Source organism: Coregonus lavaretus (genome assembly GCF_964263955.1).
Source record: "Coregonus lavaretus genome assembly, chromosome: 30".
NCBI lineage: Eukaryota > Metazoa > Chordata > Actinopteri > Salmoniformes > Salmonidae > Coregonus > Coregonus lavaretus.
The window spans coordinates 16906822-16932826 of NC_140017.1; the positions used below are offsets into that span (position 1 = coordinate 16906822).

General features: G+C 46.3%; 1 long non-coding RNA gene across 1 annotated transcript; it reads right to left on the reverse strand.

The window, feature by feature from the left end:
• Positions 1-15196: 15196 nt before the first annotated feature.
• On the reverse strand, positions 15197-16761 carry LOC311105474. Its single transcript, XR_014610263.1, has 3 exons — positions 16640-16761; positions 15571-15661; positions 15197-15259 (listed from the first exon to the last, which is right to left on the reverse strand). It is a non-coding gene; the product is annotated as an uncharacterized lncRNA (long non-coding RNA).
• Positions 16762-26005: the final 9244 nt, after the last annotated feature.

The window sequence follows — 26005 nt, forward strand, 5'->3', positions numbered from 1 at the left end:
GAAGCATTTATATGGGCTGCAATTTCTGAGGCTGGTAACTCTAATGAACTTATCCTCTGCAGCAGAGGTAAATCTGGGTCTTCCATTCTTGTGGTGGTCCTCATGAGAGCCAGTTTCATCATAGCGCTTGATGGTTTTTGCGACTGCACTTGAAGAAACTTTCAAAGTTCTTGAAATGTTCCGTATTGACTGACCTTCATGTCTAAAGTAATGATGGACTGTCATTTGTTTTTGCTCATTTGAGTAGTTCTTGCCATAATATGGACTTGGTCTTTTACCAAATAGGGCTACCTTCTGTTTACCCCCCCCCCCCCCCCCCCACACCCACCTTGTCACAACACAACTGATTGGCTCAAATGCATTAAGAAGGAAAGAAATTCCACAAATTAACTTTTAAGAAGGCACATCTGTTAATTGAAATCCATTCCAGGTGACTACCTCTTGAAACTAGTTGATATAATGCCAATAATGTGCAAAGCTGTCATCAAGGCAAAGGGTGGCTATTTGAAGAATCTCAAATATAAAATATATTTTGATTTGTTTAACACTTTTTTGGTTTCTACATGATTCCATATGTGTTAGTTCATAGTTTTGATGTCTTCACTATTATTCTACAATGTAAAAAATAGTAAAAATAAAGACAAACCCTTGAATGAGGAGGTGTGTCCAAGTTTTTGGCTGGTAGTGTATATACACATATATTTTTTAAATATTATTTTCCACTAACCCTACCACCCCTCCCCTAATTGGAGTAAACTAATGAACAACAACACTTAGGCTTCTACTTCCAGATTATACATACTATATACATTTTACGGACACAATCTTTTTTACAAAAGTTATATTTTGTTTGTTTTTAGTCCTGTCTTTCTGATGTCCATCCAGTTTGATTTCTATTTGCCATATATTTCTAACTGTGCTGTTCCACAAAAGGTCTGAACCTATATACATTTTACGGACGCAGTATATTTTACAGGAGTTACCTAGTTGTTATTAACTATTTTTCAATCTATATGGCACATCTGTCAATTTTTGGGTCCTTAAATGAAACTGGTATACTTTTCTATTCATCACATTTTTCTTTAACCAATTTTAGTCTTTAATGCAGGGCCGACAAACAAGTTCCTTGCTTCTTCCATTTTTGCGGTAATGCTGCAATTTGTTGGTTGTAATTTTGGGTAGAGCAGACATTTCCATATATTTGAGTTAGCTGCATGTGTGACATAACTCCACCAGTCCTATTTATGATATCATTTACAAAGATGATACCTTTTTTTAAATCATGTTTTTTTTTTAAATCAATTACTATATTTGAGTTTAACCACAATATTTGTTGTATTATTTGTTCTGTCTTTTCTGGTGGATTATACTGAAATTGCAACCAACTTTCTATGGCTTGTTTTAAAAATAGCGATATTTTGGAGATTATTTCGTTTTCAAATAACTGAAAGTGAGAGGTTGTAATCTGAATAAATGGGGAAAAAAGGCCAGTTGAAGTCAGAAGTTTACATACACCTTAGCCAAATACATTTAAACTCAGTTTTTCACAATTCCTGACATTTAATCGTAGTAAAAATTCCCTGTCTTAGGTCAGTTAGGATCACCACTTCATTTTAAGAATGTGAAATGTCAGAATAATAGTAGAGAGAATTGTCACGGTTTCGGCCGAGGCGGCTCCTTCTCCTCGTTCGGGCAGGCTTCGGCGGTCGTCGTCTCCGGAGTACTAGCTGCCACCGTTCGATGTTTCATGTTTGATTGGTTTTGCCTGTTTGTCACACCTGTTCATTGTTAAGTGTTCATTAGGCACCCTATTTAGTTCTCTTGTGTTTGGTCAGGTGTTGTGTGTAATTGTTCTATGTCACGTGTAGATGTTGGTCCGCTGTTCTATGCTCTCTGTATTTCGTTTTGTTTAAGAGAGTCCTGCACGTTGTGCGTATGTACTTTGGACTGTTCCAGTGTACATTTGTTTCGCCTGTGGCCTGTTGCCGTGTTGGCTTGTACTGTCGGACTTCACTAAAAACATTTGTTTTTTGAATCTCTGTGTCCTGCGTGTGATTCCACGTTCCCTCTACACTCAACCCTGACAGAATTACACACCATATCTATGGAATCAGCAGGAGCACCCGCACCCGCACCCACTGAGATCATGGAGGAGCGCCTTCGCGGTCAGGAGGACAGAATCAACCAAATCGGGCACGCCCTGGACCGGGTGATGACCAGCGGGGTACCCACACCCCCACCTACCGCACCATCACCATCGGTCAGCCCGCCCGTCCAACTTCCGGAACCCAGTGGGATTCGGCTCTCGCTCCCGAGGGCGTACGACGGCACCGCTGCCGGGTGTCAGGGGTTCCTGTTACAAGTTGAACTCTATCTCGCCACCGTACACCCGGCGCCCTCGGGACACGAGAGCGTTTCCGCCCTCATCTCTTGTCTCACCGGCAAGGCGTTGGAGTGGGCCAACGCCGAATGGAGGAGAATAGACGCCGCTACTATCACCTATGCAGAGTTCTCCCGCCGCTTCTGTGCAGTGTTCGACCATCCACCAGAGGGGAAGGCGGCGGGGGAGCGTCTATTCTACCTCCGGCAGGGGATGAGGAGCGCTCAGGAGTTTGCACTGGAGTTCCGGACTCTAGCGGCAGATGCAGGGTGGAATGAGCGGGCACTCATAGACCATTTCCGCTGCAGCCTCCGGGAGGACGTCCGCAGAGAGTTGGCGTGCAGGGATACCACGCTTTCATTTGACCAATTGGTTGACATGGCCATTCGGCTGGACACCCTGCTCGCTACCCGCGGACGTTCCAGGTGGGGGTCGCCCATTCCACCCTCCAGCACCTCCGAGCCGAGCCCGATGGAGCTTGGAGGTGCTGGCGCTAGAGGAAGGAGAAGAAGGAGCCCGAGGGGGGCCGTCCCCTGCACCAACTGTGGCCGTGGAGGGCACACCGCGGCTAGGTGCTGGGGAGGGTCCCCTGGTGGAGGAGAAGGCAGGCCACACATTGGGGAGTCCTCCCAGGTGAGTAGGCGCCCCACTTACCCAGAGCTTTCTGTCGTACACATAACCATACCTGTTTGTTTTCCACAGGTTGCACCTCGTTCCCAGCATAAGGCGCTAGTAGATTCAGGCGCAGCTGGGAATTTTGTAGATCGCAAATTCTGTGTAGAGTTAGGGATTCCCCTCCTTCCTGTAAATAACCCTTTCCCTGTACATGCCCTAGATAGTCGTCCGTTAGGATCTGGGTTGATTAGGGAGGTCACAGCGCCACTTCGGATGGAGACGCAGGGGGGTCATGAGGAGACGATTCAGCTCTATCTGATCGACTCTCCTGCGTATCCGGTGGTACTGGGGCTTCCCTGGTTGAGTACCCATGATCCTACTATTTCGTGGCGAGAGAGGGCTCTTAAAGGGTGGTCTGCTCAGTGTGAGGGGCTATGTCTGGGTGTTTCCGTAGGGGCGACCTCGGTAGAGAGTCCGAACCAGATGCCCGCATTGCACATTCCCCCCGAGTATGAGGATTTGGCACTCGTGTTTAGCAAGACAAGAGCGGCTAGGTTGCCCCCTCATAGACATGGGGATTGTGCGATAGACCTCCAGGCAGGAGCTGCGCTCCCGCGGAGCCATGTGTATCCGTTGTCACAGGAGGAGAAGAGGGCAATGGAGACCTACATTGCCGAGTCTCTGAGACAGGGATACATACGGCCCTCCACTTCACCCGCGTCCTCGAGCTTCTTTTTTGTGAAGAAAAAGGATGGAGGTTTGCGCCCGTGTATTGATTACCGCGGTCTAAATCAGGTTACTGTAAAATATAGTTATCCACTTCCGCTGATTGCGACTATGACGGAGTCATTGCACGGGGCACGGTTCTTCACAAAATTGGACCTCAGGAGCGCATATAACTTGGTGCGCATTAGAGAGGGCGATGAATGGAAGACAGCATTTAGTACTACCTCCGGTCATTACGAGTATCTCGTCATGCCATACGGGTTAATGAATGCTCCATCAGTCTTCCAATCCTTTGTAGATGAGATTTTCCGGGACATGCAGGGGCAGGGAGTAGTGGTGTACATAGACGATATTCTGGTGTACAGTTCTACCCGGGCCGAACATATAGCCCTGGTGCGCAGAGTATTGAGGAGGTTGTTGGAGCATGACCTGTATGTCAAAGCCGAGAAATGTCTGTTCTTCCAGGAGTCGGTCTCCTTTTTGGGTTATCAGTTGTCTGCGTCAGGGGTGAGAATGGAGGTTGACCGTGTGTCAGCCGTGCGTAATTGGCAAACCCCAACCACGGTTAAAGAGGTGCAGCAGTTCTTGGGTTTTGCGAATTACTACCGGAGGTTTATCCGGGGTTTTGGACAGGTGGCAGCTCCCATAACGTCCCTTCTGAAGGGGGGTCCAGTGCGCTTGCGGTGGTCAGCTGAGGCGGACAGGGCTTTTGGGAGACTGAAGGACCTGTTTACCTCGGCTCCAGTGCTGGCGCACCCGGATCCCACTTTACCATTCCAAGTGGAGGTGGACGCGTCTGAAGCCGGTATCGGGGCTGTTCTCTCATAACGGTCCGGCACTCCACCTAAACTCCGCCCCTGTGCTTTTTATTCGAAAAAGCTCAGTCCGGCGGAGCGTAATTATGACGTAGGGGACAGGGAGCTGTTAGCCGTGGTACAGGCCCTAAAGGTGTGGAGGCATTGGCTTGAGGGGGCTCAACACCCTTTTCTCATTCTGACTGACCACCGTAACCTGGAATACATTCGGGCAGCTAGGAGACTGAATCCTCGCCAGGCTCGGTGGACTATGTTTCTAGCCCGGTTCGTGTTTAAGATCACTTACATCCCTGGGTCCCAGAACGGGAAGGCAGATGCCCTGTCTCGGCGGTATGACACGGAGGAGAGGTGCGTGGAGCCCACTCCCATACTACCTAAGTCTTGTCTGGTGGCACCGGTGGTATGGGAGGTCGATGCGGAGATCGAGCGGGCATTACGCACCGACCCTAGCCCTCCACAGTGTCCGGTGGGTCGGACGTACGTCCCGCTCGAGGTCCAGGATCGGCTTATTTATTGGGCTCACACGTCACCCTCCTCTGGGCATCCAGGTATTGGCCGGACGGTGCACTGTCTTAGTACTAAATACTGGTGGCCAACGTTAGCCAGGGATGTGAGGATTTATGTCTCCTCCTGCTCAGTGTGTGCCCAGTGTAAGGCGCCCAGACACTTGCCCAGGGGTAAGTTACAACCCCTGCCCGTTCCACAACGACCCTGGTCTCACCTCTCGGTGGATTTTGTTACCGACCTTCCCTCCTCACAGGGGAATACCACCATCCTGGTCGTTGTGGATCGGTTCTCGAAGGCCTGTCGTCTCCTTCCCATGCCGGGTCTTCCTACTGCCCTACAGACCGCTGAGGCTCTATTTACTCACGTCTTCCGGCATTACGGGGTACCCGAGGATATAGTGTCTGATCGAGGCCCCCAGTTTACCTCCAGAGTCTGGAGAGCGTTTATGGAACGGTTGGGGGTTTCGGTGAGCCTTACCTCGGGTTACCACCCGGAGAGTAATGGGCAGGTCGAACATGTCAACCAGGATGTGGGTAGGTTTCTGAGGTCATATTGCCAGGGCCGGCCGGAGGAGTGGGCGAGATATGTGCCCTGGGCCGAGATGGCACAGAACTCTCTCCGCCACTCCTCCACTAAACTAACCCCTTTCCAGTGTGTGTTAGGGTACCAGCCGGTTCTGGCACCTTGGCATGAGAGCCAGATCGAGGCCCCTGCGGTGGATGAGTGGGTGCGGCGCTCGGAGGAGACGTGGAACGCTGCACACGTCCATCTGCAGCGAGCCGTCCGTCGACAGAAGACGAGCGCCGACCTCCACCGCAGTGAGGGGCCAGTGTACGCACCTGGAGATCGAGTCTGGCTCTCAACCAGAAATCTGCCCCTCCGCCTGCCCTGCCAGAAGCTGGGTCGGCGGTTTGTGGGGCCTTTTAAAGTCCTGAGGAGATTGAACGAGGTGTGTTACAGGTTACAACTGCCCATTGATTACAAGAATATTAACCCCTCGTTCCATGTGTCTCTCCTCAGGCCGGTGGTAGCTGGTCCACTCCAGGACTTTGAGATAGAAGAGACTCCTCCGCCCCCGTTGGACATCGAGGGGGCTCCGGCGTACACTGTTCGGGCCATCCTAGATTCTAGACGCCGGATGGGGGGTCTCCAATATCTCGTGGAGTGGGAGGGGTACGGCCCGGAGGAGCGGTGCTGGGTGCCGAGGAGGGACATCCTAGACCCGTCTCTTCTGACCGAGTTCCATCGTGGTCATCCTACGCGCCCTGCTCCGCGTCCTCCTGGTCGTCCCCGAGGCCGGGGGCGGCGCACGGCTGAAGCCGCGCGTCAAGGGGGGGGTACTGTCACGGTTTCGGCCGAGGCGGCTCCTTCTCCTCGTTCGGGCAGGCTTCGGCGGTCGTCGTCTCCGGAGTACTAGCTGCCACCGTTCGATGTTTCATGTTTGATTGGTTTTGCCTGTTTGTCACACCTGTTCATTGTTAAGTGTTCATTAGGCACCCTATTTAGTTCTCTTGTGTTTGGTCAGGTGTTGTGTGTAATTGTTCTATGTCACGTGTAGATGTTGGTCCGCTGTTCTATGCTCTCTGTATTTCGTTTTGTTTAAGAGAGTCCTGCACGTTGTGCGTATGTACTTTGGACTGTTCCAGTGTACATTTGTTTCGCCTGTGGCCTGTTGCCGTGTTGGCTTGTACTGTCGGACTTCACTAAAATCATTTGTTTTTTGAATCTCTGTGTCCTGCGTGTGATTCCACGTTCCCTCTACACTCAACCCTGACAAGAATGATTTATTTCAGCTCTAATTTCTTTCATCACAAGTGGGTCAGAAGTTTACATACACTCAATTAGTATTTGTTAGCATTGCCTTTAAATTGTTTGACTTGGGTCAAACATTTTGCGTAGCCTTCCACAAGCTTCCCACAATAAGTTGGGTGAATTTTGGCCCATTCCTCCTGACAGAGCTGGTGTAACTGAGTCAGGTTTGTAGGCCTCCTTACTCGCACACGCTTTTTCAGTTCTGCCCACACATTTTCTATAGGATTGAGGTCAGGGCTTTGTGATGGCCACTCCAATACCTTGACTTTGTTGTCCTTAAGCCATTTTGCCACAACTTTGGAAGTATGCTTGGGGTCATTGTCCATTTGGAAGACCCATTTGCGACCAAGCTTTAACTTCCTGACTGATGTCTTGAGATGTTGCTTCAATATATCCACATAATTTTCCTTCCTCATGATGCCATCTATTTTGTGAAGTGCACCAGTCCCTCCTGCAGCAGAGCACCCCCACAGCATGATGCTGCCACCCCGTGTTTCACGGTTGGGATGGTGTTCTTCGGCTTGCAAGCCCCCCCCTTTTTCCTCCAAACATAACGATGGTCATTATGGCCAAACAGTTCTATTTTTGTTTCATCAGACCAGAGGACATATTTCCACAGGTACACCTTCAATTGATTCAAATGGTGTCAATTAGCCTATCAGAAGCTTCTAAAGCCATGACATCATGTTCTGGAATTTTCCAAGCTGTTTAAAGGCACAGCCAACTTAGTGTATGTAAACTTCTGACCCACTGGAGTTGTGATACAGTGAATTATAAGTTAAATAATATGTATGTAAACAATTGTTGGAATTTGTGGAATGGTTGAAAAACGAGTTTTAATGACTCCAACCCAAGTGTATGTAAACTTCCGACTTCAACTGTAAGTATGACTTTTGTATGACTGACGCCTTTAGTGAGAGGTCTAATGCTTTAACATAATCATTATATAATTAGGCGTTTTTCATTTTGTCTGGCTTGCCATTCCAAATAAAATGGAATGTTTTTTGCTCATATAATTTATAAAACAGGTCGCTAGGTGTAGGCAAGACCATAAGCAAATAGGTAAATTAGGATGTGAATAAAGAGTTAATCAGGGTGATTTTTCCACAAATAGACAGGTATTTTCCTTTCCATGGTAGCAAGATCTTATCTATTTTTGCTACCTTTCTATTAAAATGTATTGGATTGAGATAATTTCTTTCTTTCGGGATATGTATACCGAGTATGTCCACATCACCGTCAGACTATTTTATTGGTAAACTACACGATAATGTAAAAGTTGTATTTCTTTGATATCCAATACGTAATATAGTACACTTATCATAATTTGGTTGTAATCCAGAGAGGTTTGTGCTGTCTTGCCTTGATTGACCCTACCTGGGCAATGGAGCCAATGGAGTAATCACAAAAGTGCAAACCCTCCGCACGTCTGGCACTCTAGATAGTCTCAATTAAATGAGTAATTCAAAGAACTCCGGTGTCTGTCAAAATTAATTGGGGAGATCAGAGAATAACTTTGTATTCTGTATAATGATGAATAAACTAGTCCTCTCTCTCTCTCTCTCTCTCTCTCTCTCTCTCTCTCTCTCTCTCTCTCTCTCTCTCTCTCTCTCTCTCTCTCTGTATATGTGTGTGTTCCTCACCTGCACTGGATTCAGACCTCCTCAGAGACCTCAGCCCAGTTTCCAGCTACAATAGCCATTTACAACATTAACAATGTCTACACTGTATTTCTGATCAATTTGATGTTATTTTAATGGACAAAAAAATTGCTTTTCTTTCGAAAACAAGGACATTTCTAAGTGACCCCAAACTTTTGAACGGTAGTGTACATGTACGTCTACGTCAGTGGCGGTCAGTGCCGCTTAAGATATATATATATTTTTTCATGAACATGGCCTTATTTCTATTACAGCATATTGGATGACTGTCATTCATATTCCATTCACCCAGTTCAATTGAACATCGATAGGTTTAGGCTACTACATGATACTCTAATTTTCCCTATACCAATCATGAGGTTACTACAACCTAGCCTATGGATGAAAGATTACAACATAGGTGCACACAGGTTGAGAGAAAATGTTGAGGTGACAGACAGTGACACATGGACAGACAGCGACACATTCAATACCGCTCCGTTTACGCTTCGTTTGCTTCCGTTTAAGAAAGGTTTTTCAACAGAATCGGCTGAATGAATAGACCCCTGGTCTTGCGTAAACACAGTTCACATTCATAGCAGCCACGTTGTGTTCCTTCTCGCATCTATGCGCTCTCCTCCTCTCACCTTTTCCCTTCATTTGTGGACTTCAATGCACAACACATCAGTTGTATGTGGCCAGGCGAAAAAAGCTTTCCAAGCCAATCCATATCATAACTGCTACACACAGCCTACATTGTTGTCACCATATTAGCTAAAGTAACATCATAGTCAACATAGCAAATAGAACTAACGCGTTAGTAAACCCCCTACAATCATGCTGTAACATTACAGTGTATAGTCAGTTAGCAGTTCAGCAGTTACACCGGCGGGCCCCGTTGGCAATAAATTAGTAAAACCAAAAGCTTACCTTGACTTGGAAGAGTTCCAGTGTTGTGTTGGCTAGTCATAGCCAGCTAGCTAACATAACATCCCTCTGTTTGAGCAGGGTGTTTGAGTAGGCTAAAATAGCCAGCTGCATTTGCTAGCCAAGTAAGTGAAACTGAAAGTGACAAAAAATGACAATCTCTCTCTATCGCTCTCTTTCTTCTCCTTCATTTTTGAATAAATGTATTTGTTCAAAACTGTTCAACTGTTGTCTTTCTCTTTAAGTCAACTACTCACCATATTTTATGCACTGCAGTGCTAGCTTGCTGTAGCTTATGCTTTCAGTACTAGATTCATTATCTGATCCTTTGATTGGGTGGACAACATGTCAGTTTCTGCTGCAAGAGCTCTGATAGGTTGGAGGACATCCTCCGGAAGTTGTCATAATTACTGTGTAAATCTATGGAAGTAGGTGAGAACCATGAGCCTCCTAGGTTTTGTATTGAAGTCAATGTACCCAGAGGAGGACGGAATCTAGCTGTCCTCCGGCTACACCGTGGTGCTACCCTACAGAGTGCTGTCGAGGCTACTGTAGACCTTCATTGCAAAACAGTGTGCTTTAATACATTATTTGGTGGCATGTGAATATATTTCATATAGTTTAAAAGGATAACTTTTGTAATGTTTTACAATTTTTATTTTATGAAATTCCCCTTCCTCCCCTGAGGAGCCTCCACTGGTGTACGTGACCTTTGATGATCTGTGTAGATTTTCTGTTACTACTTACTACTACAGTGGTTCTAAACTTTTTTGATTTACCTTACCCCCAATGACATATTGCGCTGCCCATGATTCTTCCCAAGTTGTCACGTTCGTTGTGTAAAGGATCGGACCAAGGTGCAGCGTGGTATGCGTACATAGTCGTTTATTTTAACCAACACCGGCAAAATCCAACAGAACGTGAAGTTCAAGAGGCTAAACATCAACAAACCAAACAGAAACAAGATCCCACAACTAAGGTAGGCAACATGGCTGCCTAAGTATGATCCCCAATCAGAGACAACGACCGACAGCTGCCTCTGATTGGGAACCACACCAGGCCAACATAGAAATATATAAATTAGATTTCACACCCTGACCAACCCAACTAGAGATCTCAATGTCAGGGCGTGAGAGTACCCCCCCCCCCCCCCCCCCCGGGCGCAAAAACCTGACTCATTAGGGGAGGGTCCGGGTGGGCATCTAGCCTCGGTGGCGGCTCCGGCTCCGGCTCCGGCTTCGGACGTGACGAAGGCAGTAAACTCTTCTCCCATCCTGCCTCCCCTTTGCACGCCCGGTCCGGTCTGGACCCCGGTGCGATGCTCCCCCTCTCAGTCCTCCCCCAATGCACCAAGCCCTGTCTGGACCCTGGTGTGGGAGCCCTCGACCCTGGAGAGGGGCTGACGTCTGGTCCCGGCCCAGCAGTCCTCCCGCGATGCACCAAGTCCTGTCTGGACCCTGGTGTGGGAGACCCCGACCCTGGAGAGGGGTTGACGTCTGGCTCCGGCTCGGACCCCGGTGGAGCGGATGGCTCCGGCATGGGGGAAGAGTAGACGACCGGACCCGGACAGGGCACCGGTGAAGTGGACTGCCCCAGCTCTGGTATGGAGCAGATAACCGGAGCTGGACTAGGCACCGGTGGAGCGGACTGCTCTGGCACTGGAGTGAAGCAGCTGACCGGAACTGGACTAGGCACCGGTGGAGCGGACTGCTCTGGCACTGGAGTGGAGCAGCTGACCGGAGCTGGACTAGGCATCGGTGGAGCGGACTGCTCTGGCCACTGGAGTGGAGCAGCTGACCGTCGCTGGAGGTCAGGTGCGTGGCGCTGGAACGGGCCGTACCGGCCTGGGGACACACACCACTGGTTTGGTGCGAGGAGCAGGAACGGGCCGTACCGGACTGGATACACGCACCACTGGTTTGGTGCGAGGAGCAGGAACGGGCCGTACCGGACTGTATACACACACCACTGGTTTGGTGCGAGGAGCAGGAACGGGCCGTACCGGACTGGAAACACGCACCACTGGTTTGGTGCGAGGAGCAGGAACGGGCCGTACCGGACTGTATACACACACCACTGGTTTGGTGCGAGGAGCAGGAACTGGCCGTACCGGACTGGAAACACGCACCACTGGTTTGGTGCGAGGAGCAGGAACGGGCCGTACCGGACTGGATACACTCACCACTGGTTTGGTGCGAGGAGCAGGAACGGGCCGTACCGGGCTGGAGACACGCACCACTGGTTTGGTGCGAGGAGCAGGCACGGGCCGTACTGGATTGGAGACACAAACCACTGGTTTGGTGCGAGGAGCAGGCACGACCCGTCCTGGCTGAACGCTCACTTTAGCCCGGCAAGAGCGGGACGCGGGCACCAAGCGCACCGGGCTATGAATGCGCACTGGAGATACAGTGCATATCACAGCATAACAGGGTGCCTGAACGGTCCTACGCTCCTTAACGTGAATGCGGGGAGTTGGCTCTACTCTGAAACCTGGCTCCGCCAGCCTCTGCTCTAAGGACTGCGTTCTCTGCTGCTGTAGGGTTAACTCCTCTCTCAGCTCCTCCTGTTGCCTAGCCAGCTCCTCTCTCAGTACATCCACGGACTCCTTCTCCCTGTGGGCCTCCTGCAGCGCCTCCTTCTGAAGGGAGAGCTCCTGCTCCCTCAGAGTGCTGAGCTGCAGGTCTTTAGCTGCTTGGAGGGCCTCCATCTTCAGAGTGGCCTCCTCTCTAGCTCTCTCCTCCTTCACAGTCAGCCCTTTCAGGGCAAAAAAAAAATGTGTTAACCCAAAAAAAGTATTGGGGCTGCCTCTCGGGCTTCCTTCGTGATCAGGACCTTTTGAGTCGCCGTTTTTTCTCCCTCGCTGCCTCCGTCTGCTCCCAAGGAAGGTGATCCATACCTGCCTGGATCTCTTCCCACGTCCATGATCCTTTTCCGTCTAATATCTCCTCCCATGTCCATGATGTCTGCTCCTCCTGTGGTTGGGATCTTCTGTCACGTTCGTTGTGTAAAGGATCGGACCAAGGTGCAGCGTGGTATGCGTACATAGTCATTTATTTTAATAAACATCGACAAAATAGCAAAATCCAACAGAACGTGAAGTTCAAGAGGCTAAACATCAACCAAGCCAAACAGAAACAAGATCCCACAACTAAGGTAGGCAACATGGCTGCCTAAGTATGATCCCCAATCAGAGACAATGACCGACAGCTGCCTCTGATTGGGAACCACACCCGGCCAACATAGAAATATATCAAATAGATTTCACACCCTGACCAACCCAACTAGAGATCTCAATGTCAGGGCGTGACACAAGTACCCCCTGTTGGATAGGCCAGGTATCCCTACGGGTATTAGTTCCCCAGGATGAGACCCACTGTCTTACATAAAGCCTTTCAATATTCACCTCGTCTCCTTAGCCTAAACCTTGGAACTCATTGCTTGCCACAGTGTGACAAAACTTTCTGGAAAAAATGCTCAAGAATAGGGTTATAATGGAAAACTTTAATTCCAGAAATAGTGATCGTAACTATTGGGAGATAAAAAATAAAAAACATATTGGTCACAATTATTTAAATGCTCTAAGCAGAAGTTTCCGTTTCGGTAACACTCTACTTGACACCCAGCGTGTCAAGTAACAGTCATAACCATGTCATAATATGTCAGAACAGCTGAGATAAATTGTCATAACCTGTTATAATATGGTCATAACACTGTCATGACACATATTTAGACCTGTTGTGACATATATTGTGTTATTTTATGGCTGGTTATGACACCTACATAAGAGTGTCAAAACCCACAAAACCTACCACACATGGCAAAACCTTCCGTTACACTATAGCCTCCATGTCAACAGTATGTTTATGTTATATACTATATACATTATAATTGACCATATTATTGTATTTGTAATTGCTCTGTTGCTGATGTTGCCGATAACTGGGATGAATGCAGGAGTAGATTTCAGGAGCAAGACACCCTCTTTTTGACTGATATAAGGGCATGTACGTGATAGGCCTATCTGGCTTATGTGATTATGATGGTCATAAGGCTTCTTGATAAAGTGTATTTTCTTAGTCCAAGTAAAGTGACACAGGATGGTCATAATGCTCAATTTCGAGTCTCATAGCAAAGAGTCTGAATACTTATGTAAATATGGTATTTCTGTTTTTTTATTTTTAATAAATTAGCAAAATGTTATAAAAACCTGTTTTTGCTTTGTTATTATGGGCTATTATGTGTAGAAAACTATTTAATCAATTTTAGAATAAGGCTGTAACGTAACAAAATGTGGAAAAAGTCAAGGGGTCTGAATACATTTTTACATTTTAGTCATTTAGCAGACGCTCTTATCCAGAGCGACTTACAGTTAGTGAGTGCATACATTTTTTTCCCGAATGCACTGTATGTCACTGCAAGTACGTCAAAATATATATACAGTCGCTAGTGAAAGTCTTGCACATTCTTCAAGTTTTGCTGCCTTAAAATTAAAACTAAAAAGTGATTCAATTAGATTTTTTTCCTATCCTTGCCAAATTTTCGAAGAGAGAGAGAGAGAACACATACACTAAAACAAAACTAATACATGAAACTTTTCTTGTTCTGCAGCTTTACTTATTATTTTTCTTGCTCTGTATTTTCTTGCTTGAGAAACTGCTATTTTCTAAGAAGCTCTTTTTGTTTCTTTTTGACCATTTCCAAAGTGAAAGAAAATTATAAAACATTTTCCAAATTGCAAAGAAATACAAAATGATGATGTATTGATTGCGTATGTCTTCACAGAGTTAATAATTGGTGGAAGCACCTTTGGCAGCCATTACAGCTATGAATAATTTTGAACTCTTAGGGAAGTATATATCCATTGTTTTTGTCAAAATGTCTCAAGCGCAGTAAAGTTGGTTGGGAATCACTGATGGGCAGCAATATTCAAACCCATTCAGGAACACTTCACACCTATTGGAAAGCCATTGTGTTGTGTTTTTGGCATTACAAGTTGTGTAATTGTCCCTTATAAAAATAAAACTATCTCAGGGACAGGTTTTCAGAAAACTGAGGGGGGTTTTCCTATTTACCTGGGCTTTACTCCTTCCATATTTATTTTCATCCTAAAAAAACTCCCGGTCCCTGCCGGTGACAAGCATAACCATAACATGATGCTGCCACCACAATACTTGAAAATATGAAGGGATCAACAAAATTGCATTCATGCCACATTACTGTCCTGTATGACAAAGTGAAAAGAAGGAAGCCTGTGTTAAAAAATCCACTCCAAATCATCCATTATGTTTGCAACAAGACATTAACTTTGTGGCCTAAATTAAATACTACAGGTTTGGGTCAAATCCAATACAACACAAGACAGAGTGAAACCCTCTGTATTTTCCAGTATTGTGGTGGCAGCATCATGTTATGTGTGTACGTGTCATTGGCAGGGACTGGGGAGTTTGTCAGGATCAAAATAAATATGAAAGGAGCAAAGCCCAGTTAAAGGAAATCCCCCCTCAGTCTTCTGAAAACCTAACCCTGGGATAGAGTTCTGTTTTTCAGATGGACAATTAAACAAATGTTTATGCCTAAGACCAGAATTGCTTACCAAGAGGTGTTGAGAGTGTTCCTGAGTGGTCTAAAATGTGAAAATCAAAGGTTTGAATATTGCTGTCGATCAATGATTCCTAACCAAATTTACTGATCTTGAGCAATTTGGACAAACCAATGGACATATGTTGCCATAAGAGTTGATAGAATGTATGATTTGGTTTTGGTCTCACCTCTGTCAAGTACATTAACACATGGTCATCTTTAGTATCAACACGATTCACTTGAAGTGAACTCCTCAGCTTGGAAGACAAGCCATACATGTTATTAATCTTGCATTGACAGCAAAGTTCAGTTTCAAAAAGGTTCACAGGTGAAAGAGGCAAGAGCTACTATATAATAATAATATAATAATAATAATAATAATATATAATAATTAAAAATAATAATAATTATTATTATTATAATTATAATAATAATATATAATAATAATTAAAAATAATAATAATAATAATAATAATTATTATTATTATTATAATAATAATAATATTATACTATACATGGAAAAAGGCCACAGGTAACACCATAAAAGTATGTTATGACAAAAACTCACCCTCCCCAAAGACTCTGGGTCTGGGGCAAACCCAGACAACATTTTCAAATCCACTATAATCATATTGGTGGTCAGCTCCTTTCCATGATATCTGTGAAAGCAAAGAGATGCCTGATATCAAAGTCTGATATGTGCTTGTAATAATCAAATGAATGAATTTATTTTACCAATAAAAAGACCAGGTTGCTTGATATGTGATATGTTTTCTTACTGTTACTGCTACATAGGTACAAACTAGAAATGATATAACTTATACATACAGTGCCCTCTGTAATTATTGGGACAGTGAAGCATTTTTTAAAATCAGAAAATGACTACGAGTTTAAAGTGCAGACTGTCAGCTTTAATTTGAGGGTATTTTCATCTATAAAGTTAGACGCAAAAATATCATACCCCCCAAAAATGCTAACCTCCCCTGTTATTGTAATGGTGAGAGGTTAGCATATCTTGGGAGTATGATATTTGTGCAACTGCAACTTTCTCACTCATCATTATTCACAATTCATTCAGGATGATCCATAATCATGGTAGCATCCACATTAATATAGAAGTGTTTAGAAACATATTATATTCTTATTTACAATAAAAGTGACTCCAAAATGACACAATACATTAGTTACCATTCATTTCTATTGGGCACAAAATAATCTGAAACAAACAGAAAATGCATCCAACGAAATTGTAGAGTGAATATGGGACCAAGTACTTAACTTTTTACTACTTTAATACACATATAAGTGAATTTGTCCTAATACCTTTGGTTCCCTAAAATAGGGGGACTATGTACAAAAAGTGCTGTAATTTCTAAATGGTTCACCTGATATGGATGTAAATACCCTGATTTAACCTGTAAATACCCTGATTTCAAATCCAGACTTTTGGAGTATAGAGCCAAAATAATAAAAAATGCTTATTTGTCCCAATAATTACAGAGGGCACTGTAGGTATAATAACACCAATTAAATTCGGTCAAAAATATTCTGTAAGACATGCTCAAAAATAACACTGTATGTTATCAATGACCTGATTCAAAGAATGCTGTGCATGCAAATGTGTTATTCATTCTTACTGAGACTGGAGTTTCAGTGTGACTCTGGGTCTCAAAGAGTTGCTGTTGCAGTCGACCTCTGGCTTCACCTTGATGCTGAGCGTTGTGCTGTCAGTAGGAGTAGGGATGTTGTAGTGGAGCGCCATCTGGGAAAGAGGGAAGAAGAAGTCAGGGAAACAATGTGGTCTAAAAATCTACATTTTAAAAGATAGAAAAAAAGAAACATTTCATAAACTAGATATCAAGCCAGACGAAGCTTCTTAAATGTTTGAACTTCACAGTAATGTATAAATCAGATCTTGCAACATAGGATTGTGAGGAGTGTCTTCACTGACCTGCACTGAGGCACAAGCACTGCCCTTCACTTCCACGTTGTACTTTCCTTCTGTGTCCTGCACCGCCCTCTCCTGGTAGAGAAGCTTGTTGTTTTGGTTCACATTGAAGAGGTGCTGTCCGTACTGTCACTGTGCTGGTGCCCTCTCTACTGAACACCCTGGTGGAGTAGAGAGTGATGTGGAAAATAATCACTATACTTTATTAAAAATCAAAGTTCTTCCAGAGTTTTTGTAGAATCTAGATTTGACTTTATTACAATTCAACAAAGCCGTGCTGGTCTGCAGAGTAGCCTTTCTTCTCTCTCTCTGCTTCCCCTCTATATAGTATCATTCACACACATCCTATCTTAAAATCCCTCCCTCTTCAGTTTCCCGCTCTCTATCGCTCCGCCCACTTCCTTTGTCTATGATGACAGCTAAATTCGACTGTCATTCAGTTTACAATTTAGTCATTTAGCAGACGCTCCTATCCAGAGCGACTTACAGTTAGTGCATAAATTTTTCATACTGGCCCTCCGTGGGAAACGAACCCACAACCCTGGTGTTGCAAGCGCCATGCTCTACCAACTGAGCTACAGGGGACTATATTGTTTAGAAACAATATTATTACAATCAATCACGCCCTTGTCATGCAAAAACACTCATGTTCAGTTTAAACTGTTCAACCCCGGCTCTCCCGGGCTTGACCTGAAGACTGATTGTTGGACATGACAGGTTCACACTTCATCTTTCAAACATACACAAACCCCACCCCATCATGCTGTAATCAATCAAGAAGATAGCCAAGGAGAGACAAAGGTTTAGCCTGCTCTCTGTTCAACCCTGGCACCGCTCTTTACACTTTGTTTGACGAGAGAGGCAAAAGGCCACAGTCTGGTTTCAGTCTCTGATAACGTAGGACAGCCATGGGTTTAGGTAAGAGCGAGCAATTCGACCCTAGGTCAGATTCCCACTTCACAGACACACAAACACAGTGAAATGACCCAATTAAGTTCTTACCTAGCAACAGAGAATTCTAACTATATGTTCGTGAATAAATCAGTTGTATCTCATCACTAAAAAATCTCCCTCAAGAGCTAGGGCCTGGAGGGCCACCACTGTGTCCTAAACACAAACACCAACAGACCACAGAAAAATCTGTTCAAAATTAAAGAGAATACCCCATTTTACAGAAAGTGTAGATTTTTATATTGGTCAGCTCCTAGAGTGACTATTTCCCATTTCTATTCATTATGATTTCTTGCCTCCATTTCAGTGGAAGTTAGTTTTGCCAGGCTTGACATGACAAGAAACACATACATGCCTGTGGTGAAGTCAAGGTAATAATGCCTCATTACTAGTGCACAGCACAGGGTGCCATTTCGGACCAGAGGTGTTTTGGAAGTATACCTGTGCGGAGGAGAAGCCTCCGTAGGCGTTCTGCTGCCTCACCAGCCACCTGACGATGTGGGAGACGTAGCCCAGGTCAGTGGTAGACAGAGGGGAGGCACTGAGGAAAGCCAGCAGAACGTAGGAGCTGATCTCCACTGCCAGGGAGGCTGAGGTCTCTGAGGAGGTCTGAGTCCAGTGCAGGAGACCCCCTGAGGGATGAGGAACACACACATACACAGAGAGAGAGAGAGAGAGAGAGAGAGAGAGAGAGAGAGAGAGAGAGGACTAGTTTATTCATCATTATACAGAATACAAAGTTATTCTCTGATCTCCCCAATTAATTTTGACAGACACCGGAGTTCTTTGAATTACTAATTTAATTGAGACTATCTAGAGTGCCAGACGTGCGGAGGGTTTGCACTTTTGTGATTACTCCATTGGCTCCATTGCCCAGGTAGGGTCAATCAAGGCAAGACAGCACAAACCTCTCTGGATTACAACCAAATTATGATAAGTGTACTATATTACGTATTGGATATCAAAGAAATACAACTTTTACATTATCGTGTAGTTTACCAATAAAATAGTCTGACGGTGATGTGGACATACTCGGTATACATATCCCGAAAGAAAGAAATTATCTCAATCCAATACATTTTAATAGAAAGGTAGCAAAAATAGATAAGATCTTGCTACCATGGAAAGGAAAATACCTGTCTATTTGTGGAAAAATCACCCTGATTAACTCTTTAGTCACATCCTAATTTACCTATTTGCTTATGGTCTTGCCTACACCTAGCGACCTGTTTTTTAAATTATATGAGCAAAAAACATTCCATTTTATTTGGAATGGCAAGCCAGACAAAATGAAAAACGGCTAATTATATAATGATTATGAATTCAGAGGGTAGAAATTATTAAATATTAAAGCATTAGACCTCTCACTAAAGGCGTCAGTCATACAAAAGTTATACTTACAGTTGAAGTCGGAAGTTTACATACATGTCACGATCGTCATACATAGAGGACCAAGGCGCAGCGTTGCAGGCAAACATACTCTTTAATAGAGACACGATCAAAACAACAAACGATACGTGACAGTTCACGGTCTAACATAAACAGACTTGAAACAAGATCCCACAAACGGGAAACAGACAGTTTAAATATGGCTCCCAATCAGAGACAACCAACGACAGCTGACACTCGTTGCCTCTGATTGGGAGCCACTCAGGCCAACATAGAAATACACATACTAAATAAACAAAAGAAATGCACACCCTGGCTCAACATACAAGTGTCCCCAGAGCCAGGGCATGACAGTACCCCCCCCTAAAGGCACGGACTCCGACCGCGCCCACCAAACACCACAGGGGAGGGACCGGGTGGGCACTCCGCTTCGGCGGCGGATCCGGCTCCGGGCCTGAACCCCGCTCCCTCTCCAACCCCCCAAAGTACCCCTGGTCCGGTCTGGCCCCGCTGGCCGGAGCTGGACTGCACACTGGTGGAGCGGATTGCTCTAGCTCTGGCGTGAAGCATCTGACCGGTGCCGGACCAGCCACCGGTGGAACAGGCACGGGCCGTGCCGGACTGACGACGCACACCACTGGCTTGGTGTGGGGAGCAGGAGCGGGCCGCGCCGGGCTGACGAAACGCACCACTGACTTGGTGCGGGGAGCAGGAACGGGCCGGACCGGGCTGACGAAGCGCACCACTGACTTGGTGCGGGGAGCAGGAAGGGCCGTGCCGGGCTGACGAAGCGCACCACTGACTTGGTGTGGGGAGCAGGAGCGGGCCGCGCCGGGCTGACGAAACGCACCACTGACTTGGTGCGGGGAGCAGGAGTGGGCTGGACCGGGCTGACGAAGCGCACCACTGACTTGGTGCGGGGAGCAGGAACGGGCCGCGCCGGGCTGACGAAACGCACCACTGACTTGGTGCGGGGAGCAGGAGCGGGCCGTGCCGGGCTGACGAAGCGCACCACTGAATTGGTGCGGGGAGCAGGAGCGGGCCGGACCGGGCTGACGAAGCGCACCACTGACTTGGTGCGGGGAGCAGGAACGGGCCGCGCCGGGCTGACGAAACGCACCACTGACTTGGTGCGGGGAGCAGGAGCGGGCCGTGCCGGGCTGACGAAGCGCACCACTGACTCGGTGCGCGTGGCAGGAACAGGCCGGACCGTACTGGGAACACACACCACTGGCCCTACGTGGGGATCAGGAACAGGCCGGACCGGACTGGCAACACACGCCAGTACCTCTCGCCGTGCCTCTACATCCTCCTTCCCCCTGGTGACCAGTGACTCCCGTAACCTGGCGGCCTCCTGCTGCCCCGTCGTCCACGGCGTTAGCCCCCCCCTAAAAATGTTATGGGCTTCACTCCTACCCGTGGCCAAGGCCTCCATCCCTCTTGCCAGACTTGCACTCATCTCCTCCCAAGTCCATCCTCTCTCCTCGTCACGCTGCTTGATCCAGTCGAGGTGGGATCTTCTGTCACGATCGTCATACATAGAGGACCAAGGCGCAGCGTTGCAGGCAAACATACTCTTTAATAGAGACACGATCAAAACAACAAACGATACGTGACAGTTCACGGTCTAACATAAACAGACTTGAAACAAGATCCCACAAACGGGAAACAGACAGTTTAAATATGGCTCCCAATCAGAGACAACCAACGACAGCTGACACTCGTTGCCTCTGATTGGGAGCCACTCAGGCCAACATAGAAATACACATACTAAATAAACAAAAGAAATGCACACCCTGGCTCAACATACAAGTGTCCCCAGAGCCAGGGCATGACAGTACCCCCCCCTAAAGGCACGGACTCCGACCGCGCCCACCAAACACCACAGGGGAGGGACCGGGTGGGCACTCCGCTTCGGCGGCGGATCCGGCTCCGGGCCTGAACCCCGCTCCCTCTCCAACCCCCCAAAGTACCCCTGGTCCGGTCTGGCCCCGCTGGCCGGAGCTGGACTGCACACTGGTGGAGCGGATTGCTCTAGCTCTGGCGTGAAGCATCTGACCGGTGCCGGACCAGCCACCGGTGGAACAGGCACGGGCCGTGCCGGACTGACGACGCACACCACTGGCTTGGTGTGGGGAGCAGGAGCGGGCCGCGCCGGGCTGACGAAACGCACCACTGACTTGGTGCGGGGAGCAGGAACGGGCCGGACCGGGCTGACGAAGCGCACCACTGACTTGGTGCGGGGAGCAGGAAGGGCCGTGCCGGGCTGACGAAGCGCACCACTGACTTGGTGTGGGGAGCAGGAGCGGGCCGCGCCGGGCTGACGAAACGCACCACTGACTTGGTGCGGGGAGCAGGAGTGGGCTGGACCGGGCTGACGAAGCGCACCACTGACTTGGTGCGGGGAGCAGGAACGGGCCGCGCCGGGCTGACGAAACGCACCACTGACTTGGTGCGGGGAGCAGGAGCGGGCCGTGCCGGGCTGACGAAGCGCACCACTGAATTGGTGCGGGGAGCAGGAGCGGGCCGGACCGGGCTGACGAAGCGCACCACTGACTTGGTGCGGGGAGCAGGAACGGGCCGCGCCGGGCTGACGAAACGCACCACTGACTTGGTGCGGGGAGCAGGAGCGGGCCGTGCCGGGCTGACGAAGCGCACCACTGACTCGGTGCGCGTGGCAGGAACAGGCCGGACCGTACTGGGAACACACACCACTGGCCCTACGTGGGGATCAGGAACAGGCCGGACCGGACTGGCAACACACGCCAGTACCTCTCGCCGTGCCTCTACATCCTCCTTCCCCCTGGTGACCAGTGACTCCCGTAACCTGGCGGCCTCCTGCTGCCCCGTCGTCCACGGCGTTAGCCCCCCCCTAAAAATGTTATGGGCTTCACTCCTACCCGTGGCCAAGGCCTCCATCCCTCTTGCCAGACTTGCACTCATCTCTTCCCAAGTCCATCCTCTCTCCTCGTCACGCTGCTTGATCCAGTCGAGGTGGGATCTTCTGTCACGATCGTCATACATAGAGGACCAAGGCGCAGCGTTGCAGGCAAACATACTCTTTAATAGAGACACGATCAAAACAACAAACGATACGTGACAGTTCACGGTCTAACATAAACAGACTTGAAACAAGATCCCACAAACGGGAAACAGACAGTTTAAATATGGCTCCCAATCAGAGACAACCAACGACAGCTGACACTCGTTGCCTCTGATTGGGAGCCACTCAGGCCAACATAGAAATACACATACTAAATAAACAAAAGAAATGCACACCCTGGCTCAACATACAAGTGTCCCCAGAGCCAGGGCGTGACAATACACTTGGGTTGGAGTCATTAAAACTCGTTTTTCAACCACTCCACAAATTCCAACAATTGTTTACATACATATTATTTAACTTATAATTCACTGTATCACAACTCCTGTGGGTCAGAAGTTTACATACACTAAGTTGACTGTGCCTTTAAACAGCTTGGAAAATTCCAGAACATGATGTCATGGCTTTAGAAGCTTCTGATAGGCGAATTGACACCATTTGAGTCAATTGGAGGTGTACCTGTGGATTTATTTCAAGGCCTACCTTCAAACTCAGTGCCTCTTTGCTTGACATCATGGGAAAATCAAAAGAAATCAGCCAAGACCTCAGAAAACAAATTGTAGACCTCCACAAGTCTGGTTCATCCTTGGGAGCAATTTCCAAACACCTGAAGGTACCACGTTCATCTGTACAAACAATAGTACGCAAGTATAAACAGCATGGGACCACGCAGCCGTCATACCGTTCAGGAAGGAGACACGTTCTGTCTCCTGGAGATGAACGTACTTTGGTGCGAAAAGTGCAAATCAATCCCAGAACAACAGCAAAGGACCTTGTGAAGATGCTGAAGGAAACAGGTACAAAAGTATCTATATCCACAGTAAAACGAGTCCTATATCGACATAACCTGAAAGTCCGATCAGCAAGGAAGAAGCCACTGCTCCAAAACCACCATTAAAAAGCCAGTCTACGGTTTGCAACTGCACATGGGGACAAAGATTGTACTTTTTGGAGAAATGTCCTCTGGTCTGATGAAACAAAAATAGAACTGTTTGGCCATAATGACCATCGTTATGTTTGGAGGAAAAAGGGGGGGCTTGCAAGCTGAAGAACACCATCCCAACCGTGAAACACGGGGTGGCAGCATCATGCTGTGGGGGTGCTCTGCTGCAGGAGGGACTGGTGCACTTCACAAAATAGATGGCATCATGAGGAAGGAAAATTATGTGGATATATTGAAGCAACATCTCAAGACATCAGTCAGGAAGTTAAAGCTTGGTCGCAAATGGGTCTTCCAAATGGACAATGACCCCAAGCATACTTCCAAAGTTGTGGCAAAATGGCTTAAGGACAACAAAGTCAAGGTATTGGAGTGGCCATCACAAAGCCCTGACCTCAATCCTATAGAAAATGTGTGGGCAGAACTGAAAAAGCGTGTGCGAGTAAGGAGGCCTACAAACCTGACTCAGTTACACCAGCTCTGTCAGGAGGAATGGGCCAAAATTCACCCAACTTATTGTGGGAAGCTTGTGGAAGGCTACCCAAAATGTTTGACCCAAGTCAAACAATTTAAAGGCAATGCTAACAAATACTAATTGAGTGTATGTAAACTTCTGACCCACTTGTGATGAAAGAAATTAGAGCTGAAATAAATCATTCTCTCTACTATTATTCTGACATTTCACATTCTTAAAATGAAGTGGTGATCCTAACTGACCTAAGACAGGGAATTTTTACTAGGATTAAATGTCAGGAATTGTGAAAAACTGAGTTTAAATGTATTTGGCTAAGGTGTATGTAAACTTCTGACTTCAACTGGCCTTTTTTTCCCCATTTATTCAGATTACAACCTCTCACTTTCAGTTATTTGAAAACGAAATAATCTCCAAAATATCGCTATTTTTAAAACAAGCCATAGAAAGTTGGTTGCAATTTCAGTATAATCCACCAGAAAAGACAGAACAAATAATACAACAAATATTGTGGTTAAACTCAAATATAGTAATTGATTTAAAAAAAAACATGATTTAAAAAAAGGTATCATCTTTGTAAATGATATCATAAATAGGACTGGTGGAGTTATGTCACACATGCAGCTAACACAAATATATGGAAATGTCTGCTCTACCCAAAATTACAACCAACAAATTGCAGCATTACCGCAAAAATGGAAGAGGCAAGGAACTTGTTTGTCGGCCCTGCATTAAAGACTAAAATTGGTTAAAGAAAATTGTGATGAATAGAAAAGTATACCAGTTTCATTTAAGGACCCAATAATTGACAGATGTGCCATATAGATTGCAAAATAGTTAATAACAACTAGGTAACTCCTGTAAAATATACTGCGTCCGTAAAATGTATATAGGTTCAGACCTTTTGTGGAACAGCACAGTTAGAAATATATGGCAAATAGAAATCAAACTGGATGGACATCAGAAAGACAGGACTAAAAACAAACAAAATATAACTTTTGTAAAAAAGATTGTGTCCGTAAAATGTATATAGTATGTATAATCTGGAAGTAGAAGCCTAAGTGTTGTTGTTCATTAGTTTACTCCAATTAGGGGAGGGGTGGTAGGGTTAGTGGAAAATAATATTTAAAAAATATATGTGTATATACACTACCAGCCAAAAACTTGGACACACCTCCTCATTCAAGGGTTTGTCTTTATTTTTACTATTTTTTACATTGTAGAATAATAGTGAAGACATCAAAACTATGAAATAACACATATGGAATCATGTAGAAACCAAAAAAGTGTTAAGCAAATCAAAATATATGTTATATTTGAGATTCTTCAAATAGCCACCCTTTGCCTTGATGACAGCTTTGCACATTATTGGCATTCTATCAACTAGCTTCAAGAGGTAGTCACCTGGAATGGATTTCAATTAACAGATGTGCCTTCTTAAAAGTTAATTTGTGGAATTTATTTCCTTCTTAATGCATTTGAGCCAATCAGTTGTGTTGTGACAAGGTGGGTGTGGGGCAAATGAGCAAAAAGAAATGACAGTCCATCATTACTTTAAGACATGGTCAGTCAATACGGAACATTTCAAGAACTTTGAAAGTTTCTTCAAGTGCAGTCGCAAAAACCATCAAGCGCTATGATGAAACTGGCTCTCATGAGGACCACCACAAGAATGGAAGACCCAGATTTACCTCTGCTGCAGAGGATAAGTTCATTAGAGTTACCTGCCTCAGAAATTGCAGCCCATATAAATGCTTCAAAGATTTCAAGTAACAGACACATCTCAACATCAACTGTTCAGAGGAGACTGTGTGAATCATGTCTTCATGATCAAATTGCAGCAAAGAAACCACTACTAAACGACACCAATAAGAAGAAGAGACTTGCTTGGGCCAAGAAATACGAGCAATGGACATTAGAATGGTAGAAATGTGTCCTTTGGTCTGGAGTCCAAATTTGAGATTTTTGGTTCCAACCGCTGTCTCTTTGTGAAACGCGGTGTGGGTGAACGGATGATCTCCGCATGTGTATTTCCCACCATAAAGCATGGAGGAGGAGGTGTTATGGTGTGGGGGTGCTTTGCTGGTGACACTGTCTGTGATTTATTTAGAATTCAAGGCACACTTAACCAGCATGGCTACCACAGCATTCTGCAGCGATACGCCCTCCCACCTGGTTTGGGCTTAGTGGGACTATCATT